Raw genomic sequence first — 23,844 nt, forward strand, 5'->3', positions numbered from 1 at the left:
CCCACCAGAGGTCGGTTCTGTGTTAAACCAACCACAGGTTTCTATTTGCGTATTGAAGCCAGGGTGCACAGATGAATCCAGTTTAAAGATTTTAACCTCCAAGGAACTTGTCAGTGCCCTGTTCTTCCAGCCACATGACAGGAAAAGACAGTATTGTGAGAGGAACTGCCTGTCTCTGTCGAGCCCCTGGTGGTGCAAATGGCCGAAGGCTGGGCTGTAAACTGCAAGGCTGGAAGTTCATGTCCAGCCAGAGCACCTGTGAAGAAAGGCCTGGGGATCTACTTCTAAAACATGGGGTCTCCAGGAGTCAGAGTCGGTTTCTGTGGCAACTGGTGGTAGACTGGTGGGTCTCTCTGTGCAGCTGAACGCCACTGAGAAAAAAGGGCCCATCAAGTGTGCTTCTCTCTCCATTTGTTCTCCACTGACAGGCTACAGTGGTTTCTGTCATAGCTGTTGGTAATGGGATGGTTTTCTTTGAGTCAGGAGAGAAAAGAGCCAGAGCACTGCAGGCTGTCCATGTACACAGAGGTCCCTGGAAGAGGAGCTGTGTGCCTTCCACTTGGATTGATCTCGACACTTTCACTACCCCGGTCAGGTCTCTCTTACCCATCCAGTGGTTCCTCTTGCTACAGAATTTTTATCACCTGCAGCATCATCTGCCCGCATGTTTACCTCTGCAATGTTGCCTCTCCTGTGCCTGTTTTCCCACGGAAGACATCAGGGATGCATCGTTCTCTAGTCCTCCTTTTCTAAACTCCTTCAAAGCAGGAAATGCACCCTGTAACCGTCGAGCTTTCTTAAGACCGCCCCCACCTTCGGCATCCCTTCTGACACAACAGGTTCTCAGTGCTCCCCCAGGACTCTTAATCCAGTCTGAAACTCCCCATTCATGGTCAGCCCACTCCACACACACTTTCTCCCTCAACGTGTACCCCACAATCTCAGCCCCTCCATCCCTAATGGTTCAGAAGAGAGACCCAGAGCCAAATTGGAGAAGGAAATCAGCACAAAATCAGGCCAGGAGACTCCATGTCATGTACTAAAGATAAATCCGTGTATTTATTTGCTGCATTTCAAAACTCTATTCTTCGTCAGGCATTTAGATTTGGCAAAATGAGCATAGCAAAGGGTGAGAACAGAATGTCCCTCCAGCTGTTGCTGATAGGAGCGGGGAGTAACTGCTGAGGAAGCAAAGACAGGCATCTCGTCCACCAATATATGGCTATCGTATCGTGCCGGTTTATACTTCATATTTCTGCGTCAATCATTGTGTAGTCTCCGAAGCATCATCTCTTAAAAAAGATATTCGATGCTGTTTTTTAAAGTTTTCTCGTTGATCTGCCCGTTTAGATATGTCCGCAAACGATAACTCGTAATTAAACTGCAACCCCACAAGCTGGCTGAGCACATCATCTTCTTAACGAGATGTGTGATGCTGTTTGTTGAAGGTGACATTGACGAGCTGCTAATATAGGATGGGAGCAGTCTCCCAGAATATACGACGTTACTTTAGAACGATCTCTCGACGATCTGGCGGTTAAATGCCTGTGCGATACACAATCCCAACGGTTGGCTTCTATGCATCATCTTTTTCACACACACAAAAAACGTGATGATGTTTTGAAACGTTCCAGGAGGAACTGGTTGCCCAGAACTAATATAAGAATCATCTCCATTAGCGACATAGACATCTGGTCTCAGAACGACATCAACTGGTTCTGTGGACCTTGTCATTAACTTTTTCGTTAGAGCGACACCCGTGTGATCCTCGAAAAATGCACTCACGATCCCCCTTAGCATCTCTCTTCTCCATCCTATTCACGGTTTTGTCAACAGACTAGACTACTGTAGAGGCGAGGACAATAGAGTACTGTAGGGTAGTGTAGTGTAGAGTAGAGTAGAGCAGAGCAGAGCCGAGCAGAGCCGAGCAGAGCCAAGAGCTGAGGACAGAAATATCCTCACCACTGGCCAGCCAGGTAGTCAGCGAACACCGAAATCTCCCCTTCCGCCAGAAAAAGGCCATCTTGCGGTGCTTTTACTTAGCGTTGAAGCCACGTGGATTGCTTGTAGTAGTCCAAGCTTCGACTTTAAAAAAGAAAAAGAAAAAAAAAAGTGAAGCTCTTTGGTAATACATGAGACACACACACACACACACACATATGTATTACATGTAATATTATTTATATCACAATATCCCTTGTACATACCTGCGCCGTGGATAGTGGTAATTAAACTATCGTCACATGTATTGGTTCAGGATGCACCCTCTTTTTCACAACGTAGGTGATGACGTATTTCCATAGTTTCACAATAAACCTGTTGAATAGAACTGGAGCCGTCTTCTCCAGTACCAATTGAAAAACCTTCTTCATTAGAGGGGCAACCATGCGGTCCAAGAAACCCATCCGCTGGTCATCTGACTCTGCCCTTACTTGCTCTCTTATATTGATCTCTATCTTCTCCGCAAGAAATTCACTGAGGATCTCAAGGAGAAGGCGAGCCACGATATCCCTTAGTGTTTCCATGGCCTCGTCTAGTATAAACGCAATCCTTGGAGAGTGTAACGCCTGTGTCGGTGGGCTTTAGTCCAGGCAAGGGCGTCAGGCAGACAGCAAGTCTGACTTTCTTAGATCTGCTCCTCCTCCTCAACAGGAAGTGATGCTGGCCAGGCAGGAGAGCCCCAGCGGCGCCCCGCGCCGCCCAGTGGCGCCTTCAATCCGGGGCTCACCACCCTCTGGGCCTCCAGGCAACCAGGAAGTGAGATGGCCTTTAATATCGCAGAGGCCAGAAGCAAGGAGGGTCCTCCCGCAGTGCTGGGGGAGCGTCCAGAGGTCCAACTTTGTGGAAACACTGTACAGTGATCAAGCACACTGAATATAGTTTTTCGGCGCTTTTAGAATTGAAATTCACAACACTTTGCGAAGAGAGGCGAGTTAGCGACCTCTCGCGCTGTCAAGCGGTGGTGTCGGAGAAGCCCGGGGTTCTGAAAGTGCAGCCTCTAGGAAGCGTGTGGGATAAGGGGCGGGGCCGGAAGGGGCCCAACCGAGGAGGGGCTGTTTCCAGAGCGAGGGCCGGCGGCGATTTCCACCGTGCAGCTTCGGGCCACGGAGAGACGGGTGGAACTTGCGCTCTGAGCGTGGATTCAGGCCCGACAGATTTCCCAAGTCCTGGGAACGCTTTAGAAGCGCAAAATCTGCGTCCTGGTCTCCGGAAATCTCCGTCCCCGGAGCCTGCAAGGTGGCTAGAGCCCGCAGCCTTCGTTTGTAAATGACAGTTGCGGAGGCTGAGCGCAGTGGCAGAATAGGAACGTGGGGCGAGGAGAAGGGGCCAGGAACAGGCAGGCGGGGATTCGGAGCGGGAATGATCTGCCGGTAGAAAGAGCCCAGGGGATCCGGGAAGGGGAGTGAGTGCGCAGGGGGAGTTGAATGCCCGCTACCGTGAGTGTGGGCCACTTCCACACACTTTGGTTGCTACTTAGAGCAAACAGACAAACCGAAACCCCCAAATGGCGTCTGTAGTATAAGGCCAGGAGCCCTGGTGGCGCAGTGGTTAAGTGCTTGGCTGCTGCTGGAAGGGCAGCAGTTGGAATCAACCAGCTGCCCCTTGACAAACCATGTGGGCCATTCCTACTCTGTCCTGTAGGGTCCCTATGAGTCTGGGACAGTAGTGGAGGCAACTCCTTTTTTTGTTTGTTACTTTGTAACAACAGTACAGCGCGGGACCATGGTTTAAGGGGACATCAACGTCAATTGGCATAATAAAACCTATTAAGAAAACATTCTGCATCCCACTTTGGAGAGTGGCATCCGGGGTCTTAAATGCTAGCAAGTGGCCAGCTAAGATGCATCCATTGGTCTCAACCACCCGGATGGAGCAAGGAGAATGAAGAACACCAAAGACACACGGTAATTGTGAGCCCAAGAGACAGAAAGGGCCACATAAACCAGAGACTCCATCAGCCTGAGACCAAAAGAACTCGATGATGCCTGGCTAAAAACGGTGACTGTCCTGACAGGGAACAACAGAGAACCCCTGAGGGAGAAGGAGAGCAGTGGGATGCAGACCTCAAATTCCCCGAAAATGACCAGACGTAACGGTCCGACTGAGATTAGAAGGACCCCGGAGGTCATGGTCCCCAGACCTTCTGTTAGCCCCAGATTGGAACCATTCCCAAAGCCAAATCTTTAGAAACGGACTGGACTGGACTATGGAACAGAAAATGAAACTGGTGAAGAGTGAGCTTCTTGGATCAAGCAGACACACGAGGCAATGTGGGCAGCTCCTGTCTGGATGGGAGATGAGAGGGCAGAGTGGGTCAGAAGCTGGCCGAATGGAGCAGAAAATAGAGATTGGAGGGAAAGAGTGTGCTGTCTCATTAGGGGGAGAGCAACTAGGAATATATAACAAGGTGTACAAATTTTTGTATGAGAGACTGACTTGGTTTGTAAACTTTCACTTAAAGCACAATAAAAAAAGAAAAGAGGGGAAAAAAAGTAGTATTTTGCAAAGAGCCCCGGCGGTGGCAGTGGTTCAGCGATCGGAATCCACCAGGCCCGTCCACGGGAGAAAGATAGGACGGCGGGTTTCCGTAAGGATTTAGAGCCTGGGAAGCCCTATGGGGCACTTCTACTCTGTCCTCTTGGTCTCTATGAGGCGGAATCTACTGGATGGCAGCTGGTTATTGTATTGTGCCACGGAGACCCCATGAGTTACAGGGTAGGCATGCCCCATAGACCTTTCCTGGCTGTCATCTTTGTAGGGGAGCTCTTGTGGGAAAGTGGTTAACTGAAAGGTCCGTGGTTGGAGCCCACCAGCTGCTCTTCGGGGAAAGATGTTGCAGCCATCTTCCGTAGAGGCCGCTGCTGTTATTAGGGGCTGTCCAGTCAGTTGCAAAGCATCACAACCCTTGTACAACAGATCCAAACACTGTCCAGTCTTGCGCCATCCCACGGTCCTTGCTATGTTTGAGCGTATTGTGTAGCCACCGTGTCAATCCATCTCATGGAGGGCCTTCCTCTTTTTCGCTGACCCTCTACCTTACCAAGCGGGATGTCCTTTTCCAGTCCCTCCTGATAACATGTCCAAAGTATGTGAGACAAAGTCTCCTCCTCCTTGCTTCCAAGGAGCACACTGGCTCTGCTTCCTCCAAGGCGGACTGGTTGGTTCTCCTGGCCAGCCAAACCCATCGCTGCCCATGCGTTCCCGCCTATGGCAAAACTATGAAAGGTCAGAGTAGAACCGACCCATAGAGTTTCCAAGGAGCAGCTGGTGGATTTCATCTGCCAATCTTTTGGGTAGCAGCGAAGGCGTAAGCAGTGTACCAGCACGGTATATTCAGTATTGTTTGCCAGAATCGTAATTGAAAGGCGTCAATTCTTCTTCCGTCTTCGTTATTCATTCTCCAGGTTTGGCGTGCACAGGAGGCTATCGAAAAGATCATTCCTTGGGTGAGGTGCACCATTGTCCTCTAAGCGATGCCTTTGTTTTCAACACTTCAGAGAGGTCTTTTGCAGTAAATTTGCCTGGTGCAATACGTCCTTGGATTTCGTGATTACTGCTTCTGTGAGTGATGACCGCGCAGCCAAGTAAACAGAAATCCTGGACATCTTCAATATTTTCTCCGTTTGTCATCATGTTGCTTATTGGTCCTGTTGTGAGTTCTCTCTCTCTCTCTCTCTCTTTTTTATTATTGTCGCGGTGGAATCCATACTGATGTTCACGAGTAATTGCTTCCAGTCTTTTTGATTTCAGCAAACAAGCTTGTGCCATCTACATATCGCAGGTTGGTAATGAATCTTCCACCGATCCTGACGCCAAGCTCTTCGTCATATCTTCCAGCTTCTGGGGTCATTTGCTCCGCATACAGATTGAATAAGTATGGTGAACCGATACAACCGTGGTACGCACCTTGCCGGACGTCGAACCACAGAAGTATGCTGTTGTTGTGTTTGAATGACTGCCTCTTGTTGTAGGTGCAGGTTCTACAGGAGCAAAATTAAGTGTCCTGGAGTTCCCGTTCTTCGCAAGGTTAAGCATAATTTGTTATGATCCGCACACTCAAATGCATCTGCATAGCCAACGAAACACCCCCAAATACCTTTCTGATGTTCTCTGCTTTCAGCCAAGATCCTCTGACGTCAGCAATGATATCCCTCATTCCTCGCCCTCTTCTGAATCCAACTCCAACTTCTGGCAGTTCCTTGTCCCTGTGGTGCCGCAACTGTTTTATTAATTTTTTCAGCAAATTTTATTTGGATGAGATATTAATGATATCGATGGATAATTTCTGCATTCTGTTGGATCGCCTTTCTCTGGCACGGGCACAAATGTGGATCTCTTGCAGTTGGTTGGCCAGAGAGCTGTGTTCCAAGTTTCTTGGCAGAGCTGAGGGAGCACCTCTAGCGCTGCATCCTTTCGTTGAAACATCTCAGTCGGTATTCTGTCAACTCGTGGAGGCTTGGATTTCACCAATGGGTTCAGTGCAGCTTGGACTTCTTCCTTCAGTGCTTTCGGCTCATTATGATTCGCCACCTCCTGAAATGCTTGAAAGTCGACCAGTTCTTTTTGATACAGTGACTCTGTGTATCCCTTCCATCTTCTTTTAATGCTGTCTCTATCGTTCAACATCTTGCCCATAGAATCCTTCAAAATTGCAACTCGATGCTTGAATTTTTTCCTCAGCTCTTTCATCTGGAAAAATGCCTGGTTTCTTCCTTTCTTTTGGTTTTCGTTCTTTCTCTTTCTATTTATTTCCTGTGTTTGAAGTGAAAGTTTACAATTCAAGTCAGTGCCTCATACAAAAATGTATGCACACCTTGCTGTGGAACCCTAGCCGCTCTCCCTCTAATGTGACAGCACACTCCTCCTCTCCTCCCTGTATTCCCCGCATGCATTCAACCAGCCCCTGTCCCCCTCTGTCTTTGCCCCAATAGTCTCCCGGGTCTACTTCAGCCAGGAAGCTCACTCCTCACCAGGATCATTTTCTGTCTTAGAGTCCAGTCCAATCCCTGCCTGAAGAGTTGGCTTTGGGAATGTTTCCTGTCTTGGGCTAACAGAGGGTCCTGGGGCCATGACATCTGGGGTCCCCCCAGTCTCAGTCAGACCATTAAGCCTGGTCTTTCTACGAGAGTTCGAGGTGTGCACCCCACTGTTCTCCTGCTCCATCAGGGATTCTCCGGTGTGTTCCCTCTCGGGGGAGTCCTCGGTGGTAGCCGGGCACCATCTAGTTCTTCCAGTCTCCGGCTGATGGAGTCTCTGGTTATGTGGTCCTCTCTGTCTCCCGGGCTCATATTTACCTTGTGTCTCCGCTGTTCTTCGTCCTCCTTTGTTCCAGGTGGGTTGAGAACAATTGATGTATCTTAGACGTCCGATTGCCAGCGTTTAAGGCCCCAGACACCACTCACCAAAGTGAGATGGAGAAGTTTCCTTAACACGTATTTTGTTATGCCAATTGAGCTGTGCGTCCCCTGAAACCATGGTCCCCAGACCCCTGTCCCTGCGCTCTGGCCTTCCGAGCGTTTGGTTGTATTCGGGAAACTTCTTAGCTTTTGCTTTAGTCCAGTTGTGCTGACCTTCCCGGTACTGTGTGTTGTCTTTCCCTTCACCTAAAATATGTCTTGTGTACTATCTAATTAGTGAATACCCCTCTCCCTCCCTCCCCATCCTCATAACCATCAAGGAATATTTTCTTCGGTGTTCAGACTTTTTCTTGAGTTCTTGTATTAGTGGCCTCATACGACATTGCTCCTTTTGCAACTGACTAATTTCACTCAGCATAATGCCTTCCAGATTCCTCCACGTTATGAGATGTTTCACGGATTCCTCGTTCTTAGTCGTTGCATAGTATTCCATTATGTGAATATGCCATGATTTATTCACCCATTCATCCCTTGACGGGCACCTCCGTTGCTTCCATCTTTTTGCCGTTGTAAACAGAGCTGCAATGAACATGGGTATGCATATATCCATTCGTGCAAGGGCCCTTATTTCTCCTGGTTACATTCCAGGTTGTGGTATTGCAGGATGGTATGGTAGCGCTATTTGCAGCTTTTTATGGAAGCGCCAAATTGATTTCCGCAGTGCTTGGACCATTTTACATTCCCACCAGCAGTGTGTCAGTGTTCCGGTCTCTCCACAAGCTCGCCAACATTTATTATTTTATGTTTTTTGGGTTAATGTCAGCCTCTTGGGGTGAGATGGTATCTCGTTGTAGTTTTGATTTGCATTTCTCTGATGGCTAATGATTGTGAGCATTTCCTCACGTATCTCTTAGCTGCCTGAATGTCTTCCTTGGTGAAGCGCCTGTTCCTATCCTTTGCCTATTTTTTCCTTGGGTTATTTGTCTTTTTCTTGTCGAGTTTTGGCGGTATGGTGTAGATTTTAGAGATCATTCGCTGATTGGATTGGCCTTAGCCAAAAACTTCTTCCCAGTCTGTAGGTAGCCTTTTTACTCTTTTTGTGAAGTCTTTGGAGGAGCATAATTGTTTGATTTTTAGGAGCTCCCCGTTATCTAGTGTCTCTTCTGGTGTTTGTGGGTTGTTAGTGATGTTTGTATACTGTTTATGCCAGGTATTAGGGCTCCTAGTGTCGTCCTTATTTTTTCTTCCATGATCTGTTTCGTTTTAGATTTTATGTTTAGGTCTTTGATCTATTTGGACTTAGTGTACGTGCATGGTGTTAGGTATGGGTCTTGCTTCCTTTTTCTGCTGATGGGTATCCAGTTATGCCAGCACCATTTGTTAAAGGGACTGTCTTTTCCCCATTTAACAGGCTTTGGGCCTTTGTCACCTTTTGGTTTTCTAACTGCAGATATTTGCACATTTCACTGACACTTTGTCTTCTCCTGCCGTCCTTTGAAATCTTCTGCTCAGCTCTTTTAGTTCGTCATGTCCTCTGCTCGCCTTAGCTACTCCGTGTTCAAGAGCAACTTTCAGAATCTCTTCTGACATCCGTTTTGTTCTTTTCTCTGTTTGCTGTGTTCTGAATGAGCTTTTGCTTTCTTCACCTATGACGTGCTTGAGGTCATCCCAGAACTTGGCTGGTCCTCCGCTATTGGTGTCCAAGGCGTCGAATCTATTCTTGAGGTGGTCTTGAAATTCAGGTGGCATGTACTCAGGGTCCTAGCTTGGCTCTCCTAGACTTGTTTTAATCTTCTTCATCTTCAACTTGCACATGAGCAATTGCCGGTCTGATCTGCCTTTGGCCTCTGGCCTTGTTTGGGCTGATGGCATTGAGCTTTTCCGTGGTCTCTTTCCACAGGAAGAGTGGCTTTGATTCCTGTGATTTCCACGTGGTGAGGTCCACGTGTATAGTCGGCACTTATGTCATCGAAAAAAGGTATTTGCAACGAGGAAGTCGTTGGTCTTGTCAAATTTTGTCAGGAGATCTCTGGAGTCCTTTCTACGGCAAGGGCATATTTTCCAACTACATATTCTTCTTCTTCTTTATTTCCAGCTTTGCATCCTAGCCACCAGTCATTACTGATGCATCTTAATTGCATGCTGATCAATTTCAGACTGCACAAGTTGGTAAAAATCTTCAATTTCTTCAGCTTTGGCATTGGTGCTTGGTGTGTAAATTTGAATCACAGTCCTCTTAACTGGTCTTCCTTGTAAGCGTGTGGATATCTTCCTCTCCCTAACAGCTCTGCACTTCAGGATAGATCTTGAATTGCCCCTTTTGGCAATGAAAGCAACGCCATTCCTCTTCAAGTTGTCATTCCTGGCATAGTAGAACACGTGATCGTCTGACTCAAAACGGCCAACACTGGTCCATTGGATCTCATTGATGTGTAGGCTATCCACCTTTATGTGATCCTTTTCGTTTCTTCCCAGTTCCAATTTTCCTAGACTCATACTCAGTACATTCCCTACTCTGACTATTAAGGGAGTTTGCAGGGTTTTTTTCTCATTTTGAGTTGTGCCACAAGAGCAAATGAAGCTCTTGAAATCTTGACCCCATCTACATCATTAACGTCGACTGTCCTTTGAGTGGAAACCCCGATGGCATAGTGGTTAAGTGCTATGGCTGCTAACCAAAAGGTCCTCAGTTTGAATCCACCAGGTGCTCCTTGGAAACCCTATGGGGTAGCTCTGCTGTGTCCTATAGGGTTGCTATGAATCACAACCGACCCCAAGGCAATGGGTTTTTTGTTTGGTTGGTTGGTTGGTTGGTTTGGTTCAATGATTAGGAAGCTCTTCCCCAGTCTTGTTTTGAGTGTCTTCCAACCCGATGGGTTCCTTTTATGGCAACATATCCGACAATGTTCCTCTGTTATTCACAAGATTTTTCCTGGCCAGTCTTCTCAGAATAAACTGCCAGGTCTTTCTTTTCAGCCTGTGTTAGTCTGGATGCCCCGCTGAATCCTGTCCACCATGGGTGAGTCCTCTGGTACTTGAAATAGTGGTGGCATAGCTTCCAGTATCACGAGAAAATGCAAGCCACCACAGTGGCACAAACGTTAAGATGCATGCTGGCTAGGAGTCTGGATTCAAGGCGCCAGATCCAGGAGAAGGCTTTCCGTCTGTATCATCGCTGGGGGCAGGTCCTTGTCAACAAACTGGCCCTGGTCTAGGGGCTTCACAGCCCAGGGACCTCGAGAGCACAGGCCGTGCTCTGCCGCCGGCACATCTTTCTTGACGGTGGAATTACAGTTCACAGCTTTGGAAATCCTATGGGGGAGTTCTTCTCTGTCCTATAGGGTCGCTATGAGTCGGAAATGACTCTAACGCTATAGGATTTTTTTTTTCTTTCAGCATTTAATGTGCTACTTCGAGTAGAAACCAAACATGGCTATTCAGTAGAGATTTGCCCCACCAGAGGTCGGTTCTGTGTTAAACCAACCACAGGTTTCTATTTGCGTATTGAAGCCAGGGTGCACAGATGAATCCAGTTTTAAAGATTTTTAACCTCCAAGGAACTTGTCAGTGCCCTGTTCTTCCAGCCACATGACAGGAAAAGACAGTATTGTGAGAGGAACTGCCTGTCTCTGTCGAGCCCCTGGTGGTGCAAATGGCCGAAGGCTGGGCTGTAAACTGCAAGGCTGGAAGTTCATGTCCAGCCAGAGGCACCTGTGAAGAAAGGCCTGGGGATCTACTTCTAAAACATGGGGTCTCCAGGAGTCAGAGTCGGTTCTGTGGCAACTGGTGGTAGACTGGTGGTCTCTCTGTGCAGCTGAACGCCACTGAGAAAAAAGGGCCCATCAAGTGTGCTTCTCTCTCCATTTGTTCTCCACTGACAGGCTACAGTGGTTTCTGTCATAGATGTTGGTAATGGGATGGTTTCTTTGAGTCAGGAGAGAAAAGAGCCAGAGCACTGCAGGCTGTCCATGTACACAGAGGTCCCTGGAAGAGGAGCTGTGTGCCTTCCACTTGGATTGATCTCGACCACTTTCACCTACCCCCGGTCAGGTCTCTCTTAACCCATCCAGTGGTTCCTCTTGCTACAGAATTTTTATCACCTGCAGCATCATCTGCCCGCAATGTTTACCTCTGCAATGTTGCCTCTCCTGTGCCTGTTTTCCCACGGAAGACATCAGGGATGCCATCGTTCCTCTAGTCCTCCTTTTCTAAACTCCCTTCAAAGCAGGAAATGCACCCTGTAACCGTCGAGCTTTCTTAAGAACCGCCCCCCAACCTTCGGCATCCCTTCCTGACACAACAGGTTCTCAGTGCTCCCCCCAGGACTCTTAATTCCAGTCTGAAACTCCCCCATTCATGGTCAGCCCACTCCACACACACTTTCTCCCTCAACGGTGTACCCCCACAATCTCAGCCCCCTCCATCCCTAATGGTTCAGAAGAGAGACCCAGAGCCAAAGTGGAGAAGGAAATCAGCACAAAATCAGGCCAGGAGACTCCATGTCATGTACTAAAGATAAATCCGTGTATTTATTTGCTGCATTTCAAAACTCTATTCTTCGTCAGGCATTTAGATTTGGCAAAATGAGCATAGCAAAGGGTTGAGAACAGAAATGTCCCTCCAGCTGTTGCTGATAGGAGCGGGGAGTAACTGCTGAGGAAGCAAAGACAGGGCATCTCGTCCACCAATATATGGCTATCGTATCGTGCCGGTTTATACTTCATATTTCTGCGTCAATCATTGCTGTTAGTCTCCGAAGCATCATCTCTTAAAAAAGATATTCGATGCTGTTTTTTAAAGTTTTCTCGTTGATCTGCCCGTTTAGATATGTCCGCAAACGATAACTCGTAATTAAACTGCAACCCCACAAGCTGGCTGAGCACATCATCTTCTTAACGAGATGTGTGATGCTGTTTGTTGAAGGTGACATGACGAGCTGCTAATATAGGATGGGAGCAGTCTCCCAGAATATACGACGTTACTTTAGAACGATCTCTCGACGATCTGGCGGTTAAATGCCTGTGCGATACACAATCCCAACGGTTGGCTTCTATGCATCATCTTTTTCACACACACAAAAAACGTGATGATGTTTTGAAACGTTCCAGGAGGAACTGGTTGCCCAGAACTAATATAAGAATCATCTCCATTAGCGACATAGACATCTGGTCTCAGAACGACATCAACTGGTTCTGTGGACCTTGTCATTAACTTTTTCGTTAGAGCGACACCCGTGTGATCCTCGAAAAATGCACTCACGATCCCCCTTAGCATCTCTCTTCTCCATCCTATTCACGGTTTTGTCAACAGACTAGACTACTGTAGAGGCGAGGACAATAGAGTACTGTAGGGTAGTGTAGTGTAGAGTAGAGTAGAGCAGAGCAGAGCCGAGCAGAGCCGAGCAGAGCCAAGAGCTGAGGACAGAAATATCCTCACCACTGGCCAGCCAGGTAGTCAGCGAACACCGAAATCTCCCCTTCCGCCAGAAAAAGGCCATCTTGCGGTGCTTTTACTTAGCGTTGAAGCCACGTGGATTGCTTGTAGTAGTCCAAGCTTCGACTTTAAAAAAGAAAAAGAAAAAAAAAAGTGAAGCTCTTTGGTAATACATGAGACACACACACACACACACACATATGTATTACATGTAATATTATTTATATCACAATATCCCTTGTACATACCTGCGCCGTGGATAGTGGTAATTAAACTATCGTCACATGTATTGGTTCAGGATGCACCCTCTTTTTCACAACGTAGGTGATGACGTATTTCCATAGTTTCACAATAAACCTGTTGAATAGAACTGGAGCCGTCTTCTCCAGTACCAATTGAAAAACCTTCTTCATTAGAGGGGCAACCATGCGGTCCAAGAAACCCATCCGCTGGTCATCTGACTCTGCCCTTACTTGCTCTCTTATATTGATCTCTATCTTCTCCGCAAGAAATTCACTGAGGATCTCAAGGAGAAGGCGAGCCACGATATCCCTTAGTGTTTCCATGGCCTCGTCTAGTATAAACGCAATCCTTGGAGAGTGTAACGCCTGTGTCGGTGGGCTTTAGTCCAGGCAAGGGCGTCAGGCAGACAGCAAGTCTGACTTTCTTAGATCTGCTCCTCCTCCTCAACAGGAAGTGATGCTGGCCAGGCAGGAGAGCCCCAGCGGCGCCCCGCGCCGCCCAGTGGCGCCTTCAATCCGGGGCTCACCACCCTCTGGGCCTCCAGGCAACCAGGAAGTGAGATGGCCTTTAATATCGCAGAGGCCAGAAGCAAGGAGGGTCCTCCCGCAGTGCTGGGGGAGCGTCCAGAGGTCCAACTTTGTGGAAACACTGTACAGTGATCAAGCACACTGAATATAGTTTTTCGGCGCTTTTAGAATTGAAATTCACAACACTTTGCGAAGAGAGGCGAGTTAGCGACCTCTCGCGCTGTCAAGCGGTGGTGTCGGAGAAGCCCGGGGTTCTGAAAGTGCAGCCTCTAGGAAGCGTGTGGGATAAGGGGCGGGGCCGGAAGGGGCCCAACCGAGGAGGGGCTGTTTCCAGAGCGAGGGCCGGCGGCGATTTCCACCGTGCAGCTTCGGGCCACGGAGAGACGGGTGGAACTTGCGCTCAGAGCGTGGATTCAGGCCCGACAGATTTCCCAAGTCCTGGGAACGCTTTAGAAGCGCAAAATCTGCGTCCTGGTCTCCGGAAATCTCCGTCCCCGGAGCCTGCAAGGTGGCTAGAGCCCGCAGCCTTCGTTTGTAAATGACAGTTGCGGAGGCTGAGCGCAGTGGCAGAATAGGAACGTGGGGCGAGGAGAAGGGGCCAGGAACAGGCAGGCGGGGATTCGGAGCGGGAATGATCTGCCGGTAGAAAGAGCCCAGGGGATCCGGGAAGGGGAGTGAGTGCGCAGGGGGAGTTGAATGCCCGCTACCGTGAGTGTGGGCCACTTCCACACACTTTGGTTGCTACTTAGAGCAAACAGACAAACCGAAACCCCCAAATGGCGTCTGTAGTATAAGGCCAGGAGCCCTGGTGGCGCAGTGGTTAAGTGCTTGGCTGCTGCTGGAAGGGCAGCAGTTGGAATCAACCAGCTGCCCCTTGACAAACCATGTGGGCCATTCCTACTCTGTCCTGTAGGGTCCCTATGAGTCTGGGACAGTAGTGGAGGCAACTCCTTTTTTTGTTTGTTACTTTGTAACAACAGTACAGCGCGGGACCATGGTTTAAGGGGACATCAACGTCAATTGGCATAATAAAACCTATTAAGAAAACATTCTGCATCCCACTTTGGAGAGTGGCATCCGGGGTCTTAAATGCTAGCAAGTGGCCAGCTAAGATGCATCCATTGGTCTCAACCACCCGGATGGAGCAAGGAGAATGAAGAACACCAAAGACACACGGTAATTGTGAGCCCAAGAGACAGAAAGGGCCACATAAACCAGAGACTCCATCAGCCTGAGACCAAAAGAACTCGATGATGCCTGGCTAAAAACGGTGACTGTCCTGACAGGGAACAACAGAGAACCCCTGAGGGAGAAGGAGAGCAGTGGGATGCAGACCTCAAATTCCCCGAAAATGACCAGACGTAACGGTCCGACTGAGATTAGAAGGACCCCGGAGGTCATGGTCCCCAGACCTTCTGTTAGCCCCAGATTGGAACCATTCCCAAAGCCAAATCTTTAGAAACGGACTGGACTGGACTATGGAACAGAAAATGAAACTGGTGAAGAGTGAGCTTCTTGGATCAAGCAGACACACGAGGCAATGTGGGCAGCTCCTGTCTGGATGGGAGATGAGAGGGCAGAGTGGGTCAGAAGCTGGCCGAATGGAGCAGAAAATAGAGATTGGAGGGAAAGAGTGTGCTGTCTCATTAGGGGGAGAGCAACTAGGAATATATAACAAGGTGTACAAATTTTTGTATGAGAGACTGACTTGGTTTGTAAACTTTCACTTAAAGCACAATAAAAAAAGAAAAGAGGGGAAAAAAAGTAGTATTTTGCAAAGAGCCCCGGCGGTGGCAGTGGTTCAGCGATCGGAATCCACCAGGCCCGTCCACGGGAGAAAGATAGGACGGCGGGTTTCCGTAAGGATTTAGAGCCTGGGAAGCCCTATGGGGCACTTCTACTCTGTCCTCTTGGTCTCTATGAGGCGGAATCTACTGGATGGCAGCTGGTTATTGTATTGTGCCACGGAGACCCCATGAGTTACAGGGTAGGCATGCCCCATAGACCTTTCCTGGCTGTCATCTTTGTAGGGGAGCTCTTGTGGGAAAGTGGTTAACTGAAAGGTCCGTGGTTGGAGCCCACCAGCTGCTCTTCGGGGAAAGATGTTGCAGCCATCTTCCGTAGAGGCCGCTGCTGTTATTAGGGGCTGTCCAGTCAGTTGCAAAGCATCACAACCCTTGTGCAACAGATCCAAACACTGTCCAGTCTTGCGCCATCCCACGGTCCTTGCTATGTTTGAGCGTATTGTGTAGCCACCGTGTCAATCCATCTCATGGAGGGCCTTCCTCTTTTTCGCTGACCCTCTACCTTACCAAGCGGGATGTCCTTTTCCAGTCCCTCCTGATAACATGTCCAAAGTATGTGAGACAAAGTCTCCTCCTCCTTGCTTCCAAGGAGCACACTGGCTCTGCTTCCTCCAAGGCGGACTGGTTGGTTCTCCTGGCCAGCCAAACCCATCGCTGCCCATGCGTTCCCGCCTATGGCAAAACTATGAAAGGTCAGAGTAGAACCGACCCATAGAGTTTCCAAGGAGCAGCTGGTGGATTTCATCTGCCAATCTTTTGGGTAGCAGCGAAGGCGTAAGCAGTGTACCAGCACGGTATATTCAGTATTGTTTGCCAGAATCGTAATTGAAAGGCGTCAATTCTTCTTCCGTCTTCGTTATTCATTCTCCAGGTTTGGCGTGCACAGGAGGCTATCGAAAAGATCATTCCTTGGGTGAGATGCACCATTGTCCTCTAAGCGATGCCTTTGTTTTCAACACTTCAGAGAGGTCTTTTGCAGTAAATTTGCCTGGTGCAATACGTCCTTGGATTTCGTGATTACTGCTTCTGTGAGTGATGACCGCGCAGCCAAGTAAACAGAAATCCTGGACATCTTCAATATTTTCTCCGTTTGTCATCATGTTGCTTATTGGTCCTGTTGTGAGTTCTCTCTCTCTCTCTCTCTCTTTTTTATTATTGTCGCGGTGGAATCCATACTGATGTTCACGAGTAATTGCTTCCAGTCTTTTTGATTTCAGCAAACAAGCTTGTGCCATCTACATATCGCAGGTTGGTAATGAATCTTCCACCGATCCTGACGCCAAGCTCTTCGTCATATCTTCCAGCTTCTGGGGTCATTTGCTCCGCATACAGATTGAATAAGTATGGTGAACCGATACAACCGTGGTACACACCTTGCCGGACGTCGAACCACAGAAGTATGCTGTTGTTGTGTTTGAATGACTGCCTCTTGTTGTAGGTGCAGGTTCTACAGGAGCAAAATTAAGTGTCCTGGAGTTCCCGTTCTTCGCAAGGTTAAGCATAATTTGTTATGATCCGCACACTCAAATGCATCTGCATAGCCAACGAAACACCCGCAAATACCTTTCTGATGTTCTCTGCTTTCAGCCAAGATCCTCTGACGTCAGCAATGATATCCCTAGAGAGATAGTATTTTCTGAATCCAACTCCAACTTCTGGCAGTTCCTTGTCCCTGTGGTGCCGCAACTGTTTTATTAATTTTTTCAGCAAATTTTATTTGGATGAGATATTAATGATATCGATGGATAATTTCTGCATTCTGTTGGATCGCCTTTCTCTGGCACGGGCACAAATGTGGATCTCTTGCAGTTGGTTGGCCAGAGAGCTGTGTTCCAAGTTTCTTGGCAGAGCTGAGGGAGCACCTCTAGCGCTGCATCCTTTCGTTGAAACATCTCAGTCGGTATTCTGTCAACTCGTGGAGGCTTGGATTTCACCAATGGGTTCAGTGCAGCTTGGACTTCTTCCTTCAGTGCTTTCGGCTCATTATGATTCGCCACCTCCTGAAATGCTTGAAAGTCGACCAGTTCTTTTTGATACAGTGACTCTGTGTATCCCTTCCATCTTCTTTTAATGCTGTCTCTATCGTTCAACATCTTGCCCATAGAATCCTTCAAAATTGCAACTCGATGCTTGAATTTTTTCCTCAGCTCTTTCATCTGGAAAAATGCCTGGTTTCTTCCTTTCTTTTGGTTTTCGTTCTTTCTCTTTCTATTTATTTCCTGTGTTTGAAGTGAAAGTTTACAATTCAAGTCAGTGCCTCATACAAAAATGTATGCACACCTTGCTGTGGAACCCTAGCCGCTCTCCCTCTAATGTGACAGCACACTCCTCCTCTCCTCCCTGTATTCCCCGCATGCATTCAACCAGCCCCTGTCCCCCTCTGTCTTTGCCCCAATAGTCTCCCGGGTCTACTTCAGCCAGGAAGCTCACTCCTCACCAGGATCATTTTCTGTCTTAGAGTCCAGTCCAATCCCTGCCTGAAGAGTTGGCTTTGGGAATGTTTCCTGTCTTGGGCTAACAGAGGGTCCTGGGGCCATGACATCTGGGGTCCCCCCAGTCTCAGTCAGACCATTAAGCCTGGTCTTTCTACGAGAGTTCGAGGTGTGCACCCCACTGTTCTCCTGCTCCATCAGGGATTCTCCGGTGTGTTCCCTCTCGGGGGAGTCCTCGGTGGTAGCCGGGCACCATCTAGTTCTTCCAGTCTCCGGCTGATGGAGTCTCTGGTTATGTGGTCCTCTCTGTCTCCCGGGCTCATATTTACCTTGTGTCTCCGCTGTTCTTCGTCCTCCTTTGTTCCAGGTGGGTTGAGAACAATTGATGTATCTTAGACGTCCGATTGCCAGCGTTTAAGGCCCCAGACACCACTCACCAAAGTGAGATGGAGAAGTTTCCTTAACACGTATTTTGTTATGCCAATTGAGCTGTGCGTCCCCTGAAACCATGGTCCCCAGACCCCTGTCCCTGCGCTCTGGCCTTCCGAGCGTTTGGTTGTATTCGGGAAACTTCTTAGCTTTTGCTTTAGTCCAGTTGTGCTGACCTTCCCGGTACTGTGTGTTGTCTTTCCCTTCACCTAAAATATGTCTTGTGTACTATCTAATTAGTGAATACCCCTCTCCCTCCCTCCCCATCCTCATAACCATCAAGGAATATTTTCTTCGGTGTTCAGACTTTTTCTTGAGTTCTTGTATTAGTGGCCTCATACGACATTGCTCCTTTTGCAACTGACTAATTTCACTCAGCATAATGCCTTCCAGATTCCTCCACGTTATGAGATGTTTCACGGATTCCTCGTTCTTAGTCGTTGCATAGTATTCCATTATGTGAATATGCCATGATTTATTCACCCATTCATCCCTTGACGGGCACCTCCGTTGCTTCCATCTTTTTGCCGTTGTAAACAGAGCTGCAATGAACATGGGTATGCATATATCCATTCGTGCAAGGGCCCTTATTTCAGATAGTATTTGGTTACATTCCAGGTTGTGGTATTGCAGGATGGTATGGTAGCGCTATTTGCAGCTTTTTATGGAAGCGCCAAATTGATTTCCGCAGTGCTTGGACCATTTTACATTCCCACCAGCAGTGTGTCAGTGTTCGGTCTCTCCACAAGCTCGCCAACATTTATTATTTTATGTTTTTTGGGTTAATGTCAGCCTCTTGGGGTGAGATGGTATCTCGTTGTAGTTTTGATTTGCATTTCTCTGATGGCTAATGATTGTGAGCATTTCTCACGTATCTCTTAGCTGCCTGAATGTCTTCCTTGGTGAAGCGCCTGTTCCTATCCTTTGCCTATTTTTTCCTTGGGTTATTTGTCTTTTTCTTGTCGAGTTTTGGCGGTATGGTGTAGATTTTAGAGATCATTCGCTGATTGGATTGGCCTTAGCCAAAAACTTCTTCCCAGTCTGTAGGTAGCCTTTTTACTCTTTTGTGAAGTCTTTGGAGGAGCATATTGTTTGATTTTAGGAGCTCCCCGTTATCTAGTGTCTCTTCTGGTGTTTGTGGGTTGTTAGTGATGTTTGTATACTGTTTATGCCAGGTATTAGGGCTCCTAGCGTCGTCCTTATTTTTTCTTCCATGATCTGTTTCGTTTTAGATTTTATGTTTAGGTCTTTGATCTATTTGGACTTAGTGTACGTGCATGGTGTTAGGTATGGGTCTTGCTTCCTTTTTCTGCTGATGGGTATCCAGTTATGCCAGCACCATTTGTTAAAGGGACTGTCTTTTCCCCATTTAACAGGCTTTGGGCCTTTGTCACCTTTTGGTTTTCTAACTGCAGATATTTGCACATTTCACTGACACTTTGTCTTCTCCTGCCGTCCTTTGAAATCTTCTGCTCAGCTCTTTTAGTTCGTCATGTCCTCTGCTCGCCTTAGCTACTCCGTGTTCAAGAGCACTTTCAGAATCTCTTCTGACATCCGTTTTGTTCTTTTCTCTGTTTGCTGTGTTCTGAATGAGCTTTTGCTTCTTCACCTATGACGTGCTTGAGGTCATCCCAGAACTTGGCTGGTCCTCCGCTATTGGTGTCCAAGGCGTCGAATCTATTCTTGAGGTGGTCTTGAAATTCAGGTGGCATGTACTCAGGGTCCTAGCTTGGCTCTCCTAGACTTGTTTTAATCTTCTTCATCTTCAACTTGCACATGAGCAATTGCCGGTCTGATCTGCCTTTGGCCTCTGGCCTTGTTTGGGCTGATGGCATTGAGCTTTTCCGTGGTCTCTTTCCACAGGAAGAGTGGCTTTGATTCCTGTGATTTCCACGTGGTGAGTCCACGTGTATAGTCGGCACTTATGTCATCGAAAAAGGTATTTGCAACGAGGAAGTCGTTGGTCTTGTCAAATTTTGTCAGGAGATCTCTGGAGTCCTTTCTACGGCAAGGGCATATTTTCCAACTACATATTCTTCTTCTTCTTTATTTCCAGCTTTGCATCCTAGCCAGCTCATTACTGATGCATCTTAATTGCATGCTGATCAATTTCAGACTGCACAAGTTGGTAAAAATCTTCAATTTCTTCAGCTTTGGCATTGGTGCTTGGTGTGTAAATTTGAATCACAGTCCTCTTAACTGGTCTTCCTTGTAAGCGTGTGGATATCTTCCTCTCCCTAACAGCTCTGCACTTCAGGATAGATCTTGAATTGCCCTTTTGGCAATGAAAGCAACGCCATTCCTCTTCAAGTTGTCATTCCTGGCATAGTAGAACACGTGATCGTCTGACTCAAAACGGCCAACACTGGTCCATGGATCTCATTGATGTGTAGGCTATCCACCTTTATGTGATCCTTTTCGTTTCTTCCCAGTTCCAATTTCCTAGACTCATACTCAGTACATTCCCTACTCTGACTATTAAGGGAGTTTGCAGGGTTTTTTTCTCATTTTGAGTTGTGCCACAAGAGCAAATGAAGCTCTTGAAATCTTGACCCCATCTACATCATTAACGTCGACTGTCCTTTGAGTGGAAACCCCGATGGCATAGTGGTTAAGTGCTATGGCTGCTAACCAAAAGGTCCTCAGTTTGAATCCACCAGGTGCTCCTTGGAAACCCTATGGGGTAGCTCTGCTGTGTCTATAGGGTTGCTATGAATCACAACCGACCCAAGGCAATGGGTTTTTTGTTTGGTTGGTTGGTTGGTTGGTTTGGTTCAATGATTAGGAAGCTCTTCCCAGTCTTGTTTTGAGTGTCTTCCAACCCGATGGGTTCCTTTTATGGCAACATATCCGACAATGTTCCTCTGTTATTCACAAGATTTTTCCTGGCCAGTCTTCTCAGAATAAACTGCCAGGTCTTTCTTTTCAGCCTGTGTTAGTCTGGATGCCCCGCTGAATCCTGTCCACCATGGGTGAGTCCTCTGGTACTTGAAATAGTGGTGGCATAGCTTCCAGTATCACGAGAAAATGCAAGCCACCACAGTGGCACAAACGTTAAGATGCATGCTGGCTAGGAGTCTGGATTCAAGGCGCCAGATCCAGGAGAAGGCTTTCCGTCTGTATCATCGCTGGGGGCAGGTCCTTGTCAACAAACTGGCCCTGGTCTAGGGGCTTCACAGCCCAGGGACCTCGAGAGCACAGGCCGTGCTCTGCCGCCGGCACATCTTTCTGACGGTGGAATTACAGTTCACAGCTTTGGAAATCCTATGGGGGAGTTCTTCTCTGTCCTATAGGGTCGCTATGAGTCGGAAATGACTCTAACGCTATAGATTTTTTTTTTCTTTCAGCATTAATGTGCTACTTCGAGTAGAAACCAACATGGCTATTCAGTAGAGATTTGCCCCACCAGAGGTCGGTTCTGTGTTAAACCAACCACAGGTTTCTATTTGCGTATTGAAGCCAGGGTGCACAGATGAATCCAGTTTTAAAGATTTTTAACCTCCAAGGAACTTGTCAGTGCCCTGTTCTTCCAGCCACATGACAGGAAAAGACAGTATTGTGAGAGGAACTGCCTGTCTCTGTCGAGCCCCTGGTGGTGCAAATGGCCGAAGGCTGGGCTGTAAACTGCAAGGCTGGAAGTTCATGTCCAGCCAGAGGCACCTGTGAAGAAAGCCTGGGGATCTACTTCTAAAACATGGGGTCTCCAGGAGTCAGAGTCGGTTCTGTGGCAACTGGTGGTAGACTGGTGGTCTCTCTGTGCAGCTGAACGCCACTGAGAAAAAAGGGCCCATCAAGTGTGCTTCTCTCTCCATTTGTTCTCCACTGACAGGCTACAGTGGTTTCTGTCATAGATGTTGGTAATGGGATGGTTTCTTTGAGTCAGGAGAGAAAAGAGCCAGAGCACTGCAGGCTGTCCATGTACACAGAGGTCCCTGGAAGAGGAGCTGTGTGCCTTCCACTTGGATGATCTCGACCACTTTCACCTACCCCCGGTCAGGTCTCTCTTAACCCATCCAGTGGTTCCTCTTGCTACAGAATTTTTATCACCTGCAGCATCATCTGCCCGCAATGTTTACCTCTGCAATGTTGCCTCTCCTGTGCCTGTTTTCCCACGGAAGACATCAGGGATGCCATCGTTCCTCTAGTCCTCCTTTTCTAAACTCCCTTCAAAGCAGGAAATGCACCCTGTAACCGTCGAGCTTTCTTAAGAACCGCCCCCCAACCTTCGGCATCCCTTCCTGACACAACAGGTTCTCAGTGCTCCCCCCAGGACTCTTAATTCCAGTCTGAAACTCCCCCATTCATGGTCAGCCCACTCCACACACACTTTCTCCCTCAACGGTGTACCCCCACAATCTCAGCCCCCTCCATCCCTAATGGTTCAGAAGAGAGACCCAGAGCCAAAGTGGAGAAGGAAATCAGCACAAAATCAGGCCAGGAGACTCCATGTCATGTACTAAAGATAAATCCGTGTATTTATTTGCTGCATTTCAAAACTCTATTCTTCGTCAGGCATTTAGATTTGGCAAAATGAGCATAGCAAAGGGTTGAGAACAGAAATGTCCCTCCAGCTGTTGCTGATAGGAGCGGGGAGTAACTGCTGAGGAAGCAAAGACAGGGCATCTCGTCCACCAATATATGGCTACCGTATCGTGCCGGTTTATACTTCATATTTCTGCGTCAATCATTGCTGTTAGTCTCCGAAGCATCATCTCTTAAAAAAGATATTCGATGCTGTTTTTTAAAGTTTTCTCGTTGATCTGCCCGTTTAGATATGTCCGCAAACGATAACTCGTAATTAAACTGCAACCCCACAAGCTGGCTGAGCACATCATCTTCTTAACGAGATGTGTGATGCTGTTTGTTGAAGGTGACATGACGAGCTGCTAATATAGGATGGGAGCAGTCTCCCAGAATATACGATGTTACTTTAGAACCATCTCTCGACGATCTGGCGGTTAAATGCCTGTGCGATACACAATCCCAACGGTTGGCTTCTACGCATCATCTTTTTCACAAAAAAAAAAAACGTGATGATGTTTTGAAACGTTCCAGGAGGAACTGGTTGCCCAGAACTAATATAAGAATCATCTCCATTAGCGACATAGACATCTGGTCTCAGAACGACATCAACTGGTTCTGTGGACCTTGTCATTAACTTTTTCGTTAGAGCGACACCCGTGTGATCCTCGAAAAATGCACTCACGATCCCCCTTAGCATCTCTCTTCTCCATCCTATTCACGGTTTTGTCAACAGACTAGACTACTGTAGAGGCGAGGACAATAGAGTACTGTAGGGTAGTGTAGTGTAGAGTAGAGTAGAGCAGAGCAGAGCCGAGCAGAGCCGAGCAGAGCCAAGAGCTGAGGACAGAAATATCCTCACCACTGGCCAGCCAGGTAGTCAGCGAACACCGAAATCTCCCCTTCCGCCAGAAAAAGGCCATCTTGCGGTGCTTTTACTTAGCGTTGAAGCCACGTGGATTGCTTGTAGTAGTCCAAGCTTCGACTTTAAAAAAGAAAAAGAAAAAAAAAAGTGAAGCTCTTTGGTAATACATGAGACACACACACACACACACACACATATGTATTACATGTAATATTATTTATATCACAATAT

At 47.7% G+C, this 23,844-nt stretch overlaps 2 long non-coding RNA genes across 2 annotated transcripts in view; both read right to left on the minus strand.

Moving 5' to 3' along the window:
- Window positions 1-1,604: 1,604 nt before the first annotated feature.
- LOC135232765 (uncharacterized) lies at window positions 1,605-16,975 on the minus strand. The gene is made up of 3 exons (XR_010323315.1): window positions 13,040-16,975; window positions 2,208-12,917; window positions 1,605-2,085 (listed from the first exon to the last, which is right to left on the minus strand). It is a non-coding gene; the product is annotated as an uncharacterized LOC135232765 (long non-coding RNA).
- Window positions 16,976-22,674: 5,699 nt separating this feature from the next.
- LOC111748056 (uncharacterized) overlaps window positions 22,675-23,844 on the minus strand; it is a 43,098-nt gene continuing 41,928 nt past the window's right edge. Inside the window, exon 6 of the long non-coding RNA XR_010323333.1 lies at window positions 22,675-23,733. This is a non-coding gene — a long non-coding RNA (uncharacterized LOC111748056). The remainder of the gene's footprint in view (window positions 23,734-23,844) is intronic.

Source organism: Loxodonta africana, chromosome 11 (genome assembly GCF_030014295.1).
Source record: "Loxodonta africana isolate mLoxAfr1 chromosome 11, mLoxAfr1.hap2, whole genome shotgun sequence".
NCBI lineage: Eukaryota > Metazoa > Chordata > Mammalia > Proboscidea > Elephantidae > Loxodonta > Loxodonta africana.